The sequence below is a fragment of the Agelaius tricolor genome, unplaced genomic scaffold, assembly GCF_023055355.1.
Source record: "Agelaius tricolor isolate 1412-34295 unplaced genomic scaffold, bAgeTri1.0.p SCAF_1, whole genome shotgun sequence".
NCBI lineage: Eukaryota > Metazoa > Chordata > Aves > Passeriformes > Icteridae > Agelaius > Agelaius tricolor.
Window position 1 is genome coordinate 34,618,336 of NW_027269261.1, and position 12,014 is coordinate 34,630,349.

Sequence of the window (12,014 nt, forward strand, 5' to 3'; positions counted from 1 at the left end):
GAGTGTCTTCCATCAACAAGCTTTTGTTTGCCAACAGCATGAAATGGAAAATATACCCATATCCTCAGTAGCTTGTTCTCTGAATGATTGAAACCTTATTAGTACTAAGATACACATTAAACAGCATACAGGATTAAAACAGATCTCAAGTAATTGAATTTTTTCTTAAAGACACTTAAAAATCATAATTTTAGATAGGACTCTACTTACTTTTACTTCAAGTAACCATTAAAACTTCTAAGTAAGAACTAGGGGAAATTTTCCTTTTCTGCATTTAACTTTGCCAGCCTTTAGTTTATCTTGGACTTTTTGGTTGCTTCTCTGTAGTGAATTCTTTGTTTTTGATGTGCATGTTTTGGAACCAGACAAGGGAAAGCATTATTTAAATTTGGAAAATGTTATTACCTAACTACAAAAAATTGGCAGAAAGATTCAGAGAAAATATTCCATCTGCCACTAGTTTTAATTAAATCAAAAGCCCAGAACAGAAACAATCAAACAATCAAATGCACAAATCCAAAATTCAGTCAAATTACTTGTATAATCAGAGTTATTTTTATTGTAAAATAAAATGACCTCCAAATATCTTTTCCCCTTTTATCTACTATGTGTTGTATTATTGTATAAAACAGAAGATTTTACAAGTAAATAACTCTTTCCCAATCCATGCTTTTCTTGTTTATTTATGATTTGAATGTCTGCATATTATATTGTGTAGCCCTCAAGCCATTTTAGTTAGTACTGAAATCCTAGTTAGCCTTTTTATCACTTTTTCTTCTGTTTCCCCAGAATATAATTTTTGGATGGTTGTTTAACTGATGAAGAGATTCATATTGGCACTATTTTTGGTGGTATCAAATTAACAAAGAAAGGTCTTTGTAAGTGTATGACAAGAAGATTATTAAAGGTTCTCTCCAGATTGACCGCAGTTTATTTTCTAAAACTGCTAAGATGTCCACTGATGTCACTTTGAATTAGAGATGGCAATCAATTAATGGGCATTATAAAGTTAAGATGAGAGGGGAAAAAAAAAAAAGTGTGCTGTTATCTGGCATTAAACAGATAGGAAATGAAAGCTGATGGGTATTAGAACAGTTCTCACAGTTGGAAGATATTTAGGAAATTTGTTAACTATGCATGTCCCACACTCACTTCATGATCTACCATTTATAATGCTTTCTGTATGCAATTCATCACTGTTTTTGTCAGCATGCTTTCTTTTATTCCCTTTTGCTGTTCTGCCTACTTGTATGCATAAACAGAAACACACATATTATTTCTATTTCCTATAAATAATAGTAATTCAGACAAAAAATCTATAGTTACTATTTGTGCATGAAAAATACAGTGCAAACCATGTTCAGTTTTCAGAATGTAAGTACTTTTTTTTTCCTGTTCATAATTTGAGAGGTAAAAACAAATTCTGTGGTACCTCTGCAAAATCTTAGTAAAGAACTACTCACCTTTTTAAGAAAACAGTCTGCATGTGCATTTGTATTGTGTAGATGCATAGGCTGAGAACCCTGAAGTTTTTGGTTTCTTGTCAGTCACAGAGTAGGTTATGCTGGAGATGCAAGCAATAGAGAAATGCAAGAAATAGAGAAACTAGGGTTTCCCCAGATGTCACATCCTGTATCTGTGATGATGGAGGGATGTCTTGATGTGTCAGTTGCCTCAATCCACGGGGATATGCGATAGGATTGTAAACATACTAGGAGTCATAGAATCATTTGGGTTGGAAGGGACCTTTAAAGGCCATGTAGTCTAACCAGCCTGCAATAAGCAGGAACATTTTTAACTAGATCAGGTCACTCAGACCTCTGTCCAACCTGATTTTTATTGTCTCCAGGGATAATTTTTTTCCCTTGCTTAGGTTTTACCTGCATTTTCCACTTTACAGCATAGGATGTAAGGAATATATGAAACATCACTGCCAGAAACCAACACCATGGTGTTCAACCTTCAGAAACATGATGGTGTTACCCCTTTCCCATTTCTTGGGATGCTGTTGGTTTGAGTCTAGTGCTGTGTACAAACTGACATGGCTGCAGCAGATAATATGAAACAATGCTGCCTGCTGTGTCAGTGTGTCATCAGGTAGCCTCTTTGCCTCAGATATAAACAAAATGTGCTACTTCTTCTGGGCTAGGTCTGGTTTTGGTTCCTTTTTTGGGAGACATTCTCATACTGTGGATGAGAAATGCATGTGCAGTTTCCCTTTGGTTCTCCTTTTCCTGAGAATGTTGCATGAGGTAAAACTGGGTGTGATAGTGCCAGGTCTGGTGGCCTCTGTGTGGGCCCCACTGTTGGTAACAGCCTGCTCAGCTGCAATGGAGAACACCCACACCCCACCTTGGCTTCCAGACCTGTCTCTGCGGCCAGGGGGAATTTGAGTCGTCTCAGGCCTCAAGTGTTGCTGGTCAGTGGCTGGATGAGTGCCAAGTATTGAGGTATGTGTTCACTCCTCTTCTGGTCAATATTAAGGGATGCACCATGCTGTTGAGAACTGTGCTGTTAGGTTTTCCTATTGCTTTGGCTCACCTGCCACAAAGGAAGTGTTATCCACTGATTTATTGAGTTTCACTTGAGTGTCTCCTACTAGAGTTATTTCTTATCATGTCTCATAGCAATTGTATCTTTGAAGAACTTGTTGCACTTTTGCCATGCATCAATAAACCCAATTCCCAATGAGACTTGCACCTAATATTTTCCATACTTGTGTAAAATCAGTTTTTCAGTCCATTGCAATCTACTGTCTGTTGCATATATTCAGGAAGGTGGCAATCTTGAAGTGTTGTCTTAAGAACAGCTGGAAAGAAAAGTGAACTGAGTAAGATGGATATAATTAAAACCCTAACAATCTTAAAACAAGTATAATTTTAAGAAAAAGGTGGTTTGAATAATTTTCTGCAGAATATTTACATTAGCATATATCTTATGGAAGTGGGAAAAGTAAAGAGTATTCCCCAGCATTGTACTAGAAAGATAAGTGTGAGTTTTTTGGTTTTTTTTTTTTGGTGTTCAGCTCTTTCCTTCATGCTTTTAGTATATCAAATTATTCTGTAATATTTGAAAAGCTGAAGCATGCTGTACCTGAATAAAGTGTAAACTACTAGCAATATAAATGTACTTGAAATATGAGAAAAGAAGAGAGATGCAACTTTTCATAAGGTTAGTAAAATGAAAAGATGACCTTAGAGCAATTTAGAATTTCATAAGGTACCAGTGAAGTTTCTAAGTTCTGACAGGTTGATTACTGTTAGCGTGTGAGAAAAGCCTCTTGAGGGTACTTGGGAAAAAGGAATTACAAGAGTTTTCAGTCATGAAATTAAAAGCTGTTTCCCTAAAAGATGCTGAAATTTAATTTAAAATTGGAACCTTTGAGATATGTACTAATGACCCCTGGTGCCCATACATTGGTAATGAACAGGATTGCAAATTACATGCCAAATGATTATGGATGAAATCATAGTGAACAGAAGGCTCATGTCAGTTATGGCCTGGGACTTGTGTACAGGTCTGACACCCAGCTTAGGTCCTCATCTGCTGTCATGGATGCACCTCTGCTGCTCTGGGGGCATTGTGCTGAGTGGTGTGAGCCAACTGGCTGCTCAGTTTTATTTTCTCTGAGGAAAATATATAGAATCTAGGGTAACATAGAATATTTATACACATAGTGATCTAAAGACACTAAGGTATAAGGAAAAGCTGAGAAATAGCAGTTTTCCTAAGATTTCTATTAAAGGGTTTAATGATAAAAATGAGAAAACTAATCAGAAATCTCAATTTAGTTTCAAAAGTACATGAAAAATTCAAGCCCCATATACTTTAGAAAAATACTTTTAACATAGAGCTTGTTTTTAATTGAGCTGATGTTCAACAAAGGTATTTAAATATTTTAAAAACCCTCTATTCATGGTATCTGAATCAGTGGCCCATGAGGAATTTAAATTAGTTAATTTCACAGATTTAAATAACAAAAAATTGACTCTGCATTTCTTTCAGAAATATGTAGCTTATTCATAATGATATGGAGATCTGTAGTGGGGTATCTCAACAATGATGAGAGCAATGAAGGGTATAATTCTCCAGATAATGAAAAAGCTCTTCATCTTTGATTAACTGAGGAGGTCCAGAACATCCACAATTTTTTTTCAGGATGAAGAATAACTAGCTTTGGAAATGTTTTGCATACCCATCCAGGAGTAACAGCATAGGCTAAATATAAGCAGATCCCACTGGATCATATTGGATCTTTCAGTTGGAGCATCTCATTGTAAACTGAGTGGCTGATTTTTTATTTGAGCCTTTAGAATAGGTCCTATACTCCTGAGGATGATACAGGATCATTTATAGAGTCGTGGTTACAGCTTTTCTTCTGGATTAGATCCTGTTTGTAATTATTTGCATATATTTTAGGAAATTCTTAAAGGATATGAGGGGACCCTGTGGAATATAATATGACACTGAAAGAGATGCCATTAGATAACTTCGTACTGATTCAGTGTTAAAAGGCTTCGGTGATAGACTTGGGCATTTAAACACTACCCAGAGAGGTCAGATACATGAATTGTAGCACTGACTGTCTTGTACAGCAACTAAATCCCAGTTTTGGCCACATGCAAGAAATTTTAGGTCCTGCTGATTTCCTGTATTTCTTTCATTCATGCATGGTCTTATAGGTAATACCTATATAGATTTGTGTGTACCTGATCTGTAGGGTCTCATTTGATCCTATTCCGAGGATCTCTGAATTTCCTGGTTTTAGGCTATGATTCTCTCTTGTGTCCCTGATTTTCATCAGTTGTGGGATAAGACTAGTCATGCTTACCTCTATGTGAAAAGCTTTGTATTCTTCTGTTGAAAAATGCCTTGTGAGAGCAAGGCATTATTATTTACAAATTTAACTCTGGGCAGCATTGAGTGATACCACCAGAATGCTAAAAGACCTGCAAATCTATTGTCCATTCCAATACACTTCAGAAGCTAAAAAAAGCAAGCAAAAGCAGCAAACTGTGAAGACAGGAAATGTACTGGCGTGACATGGCAGGCTGGGATGGCAAATATAATTCTATTTCTTGCTTAAAACAAGAGGGCATCTTGTGTCTGATGTAAAGTAGGCCTAGGGGAGTCAAGTAGGGAAACAGCAGACACAGGCAACAATAAGGCACTCTTTGGAGCAACAATAAAACAGATGGTTCAATGGACCCCTGTCCACTCCAGAGAATATACAATTACTTACAGGACAAAGCCCATCTGGTCCCATAATAATCTCAGAATTCATCATGGCTAAAGCTGCAGTAGGCTTTTTGCCAGCTGTTTAAATTAACTTGCCCCTCTATAAACCTATCTAAAATAATTCAATCCTCTCCACCCTTTAACCTGCTGTAATAGGTTCACCTCTTGCCTTGTGATCAGAAAAATGGGAGAAACCTGTGCCACTTGTTAGCTTTGGGAAGGATGGAAACTGCTGCAAATGAAGTGAGCCATCATAAAGTTTTAGAGGCCACCCTGTAAACTTGTTTCAAATTTTGGCACTGTGACTGATTGTCTGAGGCCAGAGAGATAGAGGAGATAGCCTGTAAAGCTGTGTAAAAGTGTAGCTCATCATGAAAGGACAGTATTTTCAAGACACTAAGCCAAGGACTTGTGCTGCACTCAAATGGAGCAGGTGATTGTGCTGTAAATAGGAGCTTGTAGAGGCAGAAGGAGAAAACAATATAGCCATACTGGGATAGATTGCAGATTTGGGAGTTGTGGGACATCAATGGCTTTATTTAATATTCAGGGTCTGTGAAGTCATGGCTTTCTGCTGTTTGCAGTCACATCTGGACAACAAGATGCACACAGGAGACTTTCAGCTCAGGGCAGGGGCCAGTTTGCTGTGTATGTTAAAGGCTGTGCAAGGCATGCCTTTGTGTTAAACTGGGCCCTCGGTGTTTAGATGGCAAGACTGAGAGTAGGGTGCAGGGCAAGAATAAAAGGTGCTCAAATTCAAGCTGCAATCTCCTGGAAGTATCCTTGGAAAGTATCCCAAGCATTTATTTCTTAAGTCCTTTCATGCACATTGTGTCACTTTGGAGGAGTCTCTGGGTCAAATAATATATACAGTTAATTCCTTACTAAATTTTATCCTCTGTGAACATTATTGCCATCTTCAGCATTAATCTGATTTTATCTTTTGTAAGAGCCCAACTGGTTTCAGTATGCAGTTGGCTTACAGAAACCCATTCAACCTTTTAGCCATTTACTTTAACTATCAAAGAGGCATGATTGCTACCTGCAGGAGACAGAGGGAAAGAAGAGGAGTGGAATGAAGAGAATATGTGAATATAAAACTCATCTCTCTGCATATGAAACCAATGCTGTCCTAAGGATAAAACAAAAGCCTTCTTCCTCAATCAGGCATCCAGTCTTGTGGAATGAATGCTTCCTCTGAATATCTTTCTAATTCAATCTCTATCATTTTCATACCTGCACTGCAGCTAAGATTTTAGTAACCAGCTGCCAAAGAAAAATGTAGAGGCGTTGCAATATGTTTTTGGAATCTGGAATAGGTTTCAGGCTGTCACTGGCTCAATTTCAGGCTTTTTGACAAGCCATAATCTGTCCTTCTTGGAACAATTGACAATTTTGCAGGCAGAAGCTGTGCAAATAGCCAGAAAAATGGACAGCTCTTATTTTAAAAATATTAGTAAGAATAACAAAACAAAAACTAAAACTTGCAGGTGTTCTTGGTTTGGGTGCTGTTTTTCAGATTAGTGAATGTAATTTTTGTAATTCCACCTGCTGATACAATTCTAAGTAAAGACTGTAAAACTGTGACTAGATTAGCATTTGTTAAGAGAGGAACATATGCCATTTATCCTATGGGAATGTACAGTGAGCTGGTATGCCAGATGACACAAAGAAAAGAATATAATTAGATATCATATTAACTGTCACAATGCAGTCGTAACATCTAGGAACTTTGGTAATAATAAAAGGTGCTACTGCATGGGAATTTGACATTGACACTAGAAGGTCCTCATCTTGATACTTTTTGCATTTTTCATCATGTGACCTGAAAAATGACCTGAAAACATCTCACTGATTCTACATATTTTTTTCTTTTAAAATATATAGTGTACGAATTTTCTTTCAAAAAGTTCTATTTTTTTTGCAGTTGAAATCTTGCCTGGTTTACCTGGTTCTAGTGTGGTTCTTGCAACTCTGAGTGCGTGTCAGTGTGTCTGTCTTCCACTCCCAGCCTTGCTTAGATGGAAGTCTTTAGGTGTTCCTGAAGTACAGATGTGCCTTCAGCTTTCTTCTGCTTCAGCACTTCAAGTGTGCCTTTTCTTAATGTGTCTTAAGAGAGTCGATAATTCCCTCTGCAGCAATTTTGTATGGGAATATACACCATCCTGTGTCCCCAAGCAAGCCACGGTATTGTGAACAACACATAAGGATGTTGTACTCAGAGCTGAATTTTATCCCATTAAGACCCAGATGTAACTGAGAGATTCAATGATGCATGAGGTTTTCACAGGCTGCTAGCATACAATTGAATTTTATCTGCATTGACTACTGTGCAAACATCCCCAAATCCAAACCTAATGACTGTGGAAGGTATTAACCTCTATCAGTACTGTACATGACACCTTGGCATCCTCTGTGTTTACAGTTTGTAGTGAGTGCTTCATTAAGATTTCTCTGTGTGCTTGCCATTGCTGCAAGACTGCAGGGACAGATTAGAATAATATGAAATGTTTATAAATCTCATTTAGGAATTAAAACAGTGAGCACAAAACTGCTACTTTCAGGTGGGAGAAAATAAGATTTCAAAGCAATTATAGAAGGTTTAACATATCTGGTCTTCTGTTGCTTCAATTCAATACCAGGTGTTTCTGTATGTAATGATGATGGGAAAGCAGTTGCTACCTACTATTGAGCAACTGGAAAATTGTTTGGTTTATTTTTCTCTCATACTCATTTCCTCTGAAGTAACATCACTTATTTGGCTTACTTTTACTCCATAGCATTCAAAATCAGATATATTTCTTCTGTTTTTATTTTTTAATTTGGTTTATTTAAAGAAAGGTCTTAAAGTGCATGTGCTTCTCTGTGTCCTCAGACTGTGTATTATTCTCGGCGGGATTTTAAAAGCTGACCAAAGCACCTATTTTCATTGTTTCAAGCTTAAAGTCACCAAAGTACTTTTTAGCACCTTCACATCACTTAAAGCTCAATAAATTTTTAAAACTATCATTTTTATTTGAATATGGGGAGAAGGCAACACACAAATGGAAATATCCTGTCATTAAAATTTCGTTGAAGCTCCATGTCATTGTTATTTAGCTAATTACACGATGCATAGTACCATCAATCAGGTGAGATGCAGGAACTGATATGCTGGAGGCATGCAGGCCTGGCTGTGCTCGTTGAATGGGTGAGAGAAGCTCTGAAGTTGCACTCATGTTGCTGTTCCACCTTGTTACTGAAGTAAGGACTTAACGTACTTACATAAGGCAATTTTTCCAGACCATGTTCACCCTGTCTGAAAGGTAAAAAGAAACTGCTGGAACAACCTCCTTCTGTTTTGGAATAATAGAAGGTATTACCTGCACAAACCCCCTGCTTTCTTCATAGCCCTTGGCCATCACAACTACAAAGGCACTGCTGTCACAGTTATTGAAAGATTTTTAGGCACCTGTCTCCTGAAAATTTCAGATTGCTCTGAATGGTTGGGATTGCTCAGATGACTAGGATATCACATTTCTGAAGTGCTCAAGTGACATGGCATTTTGACAAGTCCTGGTTTTCCTATTATTTCTATGAAAGCTTGCTGCTGCTGCAGATTTGAAGTAGCTTAAGTGTCATCTCTGGGAAAACAACAAACAAAACCAGACAAACTTCTGGATACTTGAGACCCTTTGTCTGTCATCAGGTCTGAGACCTGAATATATGGATCTCTGTGTGACAAGCATATTGAGATATGCACATATATTGAAAAAGGGCAGTGAATGGTGTGGTGCAACATGTAACTTTTGGCAAGTGGTCTAGCTGCGTTACCAAGGGGTAAAAATCCTGCTCCACATATAGAGCAGAAAGAGCTCATAGAAGGAGCATACACTATTTTCATGTAGCTGTTATGTGCATAACAATGCTAAACCAGTGTTCTGTTATGACAAGTGTGACCCTATGTGTCTTCTAGAACCTGAATAATGGGCTCCATAGAGATAGTGTTCCCAAGACACAAAGCTTTTTCCCTTTCCTTGGCTTCAACAGTTTCATAGCAACTAAGAAAGGTGCTCCTGTTGTATGAATCTTGCAAGGGATTAATTTCATATACAGGTCATGTTTAGTGTACAGACTTGAGTCAGAAATATTCTTTTATAATGTCACAGAAAGGCTAAAAGTAATGGGACTCAGTTCACCCAGTTTTGAGATGGGAAATGGGATTAGACTTGGCTATAACTGCTGTCGTATACTGGAGATCCTTCTGACTGCATTTATTCCAACCACATTTTCAGTTCAGGGGGAGACTGGTGCTAACAGTTCCTAGATCTGCATACTAAAAAAGAAATACTATTCAAGTAAAACTTCAGGAATTAATCTAATGTTCAGGCTGATACTAATATATCTAACATTAATAGTTATGAAATAAGTGCAGTAAAGAAGTGGATAATATAAGCCAAATATAAGCCCAAGATGTACTAGTATAATAAATTTTCTAATGAAGATAAATATTCTATGAAAGTTTATCAGTTACTCTGAAGACACCCTGTGGCTTGTGTCTGGATTTTGCATTATTAATTATTTAGCTGAAAAGGAATCAAAGATGAAGAAGACTGAGAATGGTTATTTTTGTCACCCTTGTTCATCACTCCATTGTTAATTGTGTTGTAGGGAATAAGTAGAGCTTTAATAGGATTTAAAGGCAACATAAATGTGTGTCAGAATTTACAGTGGTCCTTGGAGAGAAACAAACCCAATATTTTTGTCATTCCTCTGAGTGATGTAAATGAAATCAGGCACTAAGCACAAGTGTTGCATGCAAAAATGTGCTCTAAAACAGTGAGAAATAGATAAGCAGATTGTTTACATCTGGGCTGTGTCTTGGGAAGGGCTTAATCAAATCATCTCATATTTACATTGCACAGTCATCCTCTGTCACTGGTAGCATCAGGCTCTTCTGGTGTTTTTAACTCCACACATGGTGTGGCAGACAGTTGCTCCAGCACAGTCTGTCACTTTGGTGCTCTTCTGTGTAATGCAGAACAGGATTGTGATCAGCTACCAGACATCCTTAACTCCACCCTCCAGATGCCTTTCTGCCTCTCCTTGGTGGCATCATGCAGCAGATCACTGTAGTTAATTCTTCTAGGTGCCTTTCACAGCACCAACACTTGGGCCGCTTGTGTTAGAAGTTGTTGTGAAACAGAGATCTGTCCCTCAGGAGCTTGTCAGAGGTTGCTCATTTCACAGAGGCTATAAAAGCTCATACATACTTGATAAGCACTTCACATGAGATGACAAGACCTGAAGAAAAACCCTGCATCACCTTAACACAACCTTCAACAAATGAGTTCTGTCTTGTTTTCACAGTAGCAGCTACTGAAGGGACATCTGACACCTGCTGCATGTGGCTGCAATTTGATTTAATACTGTTCCTGTCCCTTGCTTACCTTGTTGATCACAAACGGTTTTTGCAAGTGTCCATTCCAGTTTGCTTTCAATCAGAGGGGTGTTTATTAAATGATTGTGCCTATATCTCTCCCAGTTCTAGCATGTCTTTTTTAGATCAAACACAAATGAAGAGGGGTTCAAAAGACACAGAAGATTGGAGGGCAACTGCTCCCAGGTGTTTGCACAGCAGCTCTGTGATATATAGCAACACTTGCTCTGTGGCTCCCAGGGTGGGGAGGCACTGCCAGGGAGCCACTTCCCTGTCAGATGCTGCCACAGCACTTGGAGGCTTCCCCAAGAGAATAACATGGCAGAGTTCAGTAAGAGAGTTTAAGGTGCTGAACTGAGCCAGCTGTGGGGTGGCCCAAAATGACAAAGCAGCTTCATGGCAACAAGCTGTGGCCACTACACAGTAGTCACACTGAGGCCATAGAATTGTAGCAGAGCCCTTGTGTACTGGACACTGTAGTGGAGCTACAAGATGTATTGTTTACTATCTCTTGGCCTTCACTTTTCCTTGCTGTTCTGCACTCTGCAGCAACGGCATGGATTTAACCTGGTGTAAAACCACACGGATAACAGGTGGTAGGTAACAGCCTTAATGAGCATTACACTGTGAAATATCATGACCTTGTCAGGAAGGGCAGAAGTTTCCTGTTAAATTACTGAATTGTCAAACAAAAGGTATAATGTTCTGAATGGCAATTTTATGAAGCTACTGCATTAAGTGCAGCTCTTGTGCTTTTAGCCATTTCACTGAGTGTTTTATGTAAATTTTAGCCCAATAAGTCTCCACAGGTTCTTTGCAATGAATGTATCTGTTGGACTTTGAACAGTGAATAATTGAATATTATTTTTTTAATGTTTAACTTGGTCTCGGAAGATGTGTCTGAGAAAGCATAGGCTATAATTCATTTCAAATACAAATAAAATATTAATCCATTGCTGTATATGCTATTATTTGCAAGGGACTAAGTATCTTAGAATCTCCCTAGAGCTGCTAAGAACATCATTACTGGAACACTCAGTTATGGTGTTTTAATTTCATTTTTTTACTAACTGGCTTGGTTAATTGCAGCATGCTCAGTGGGGTGAGTCAAGGGCACTGTTTCATTGGTATACAATATTTACATAGAAATCTTTACTTTAGTGCCCTTAAGTGCTCTGGAGAAATATTTCTGATATATTTACCAAAAAGCAATAGTTTTTTGCCATCTTTTTTTTCCTCTTCTCCCTATTTATGTGGGTGCACATGTACATTTTAGATGAACAATTAACCTGGCCATGTATTTGGGAAGTTTTCAAAAATAACTTTCTTATTGGTTTAAGGAGCAATAGCAAAACTA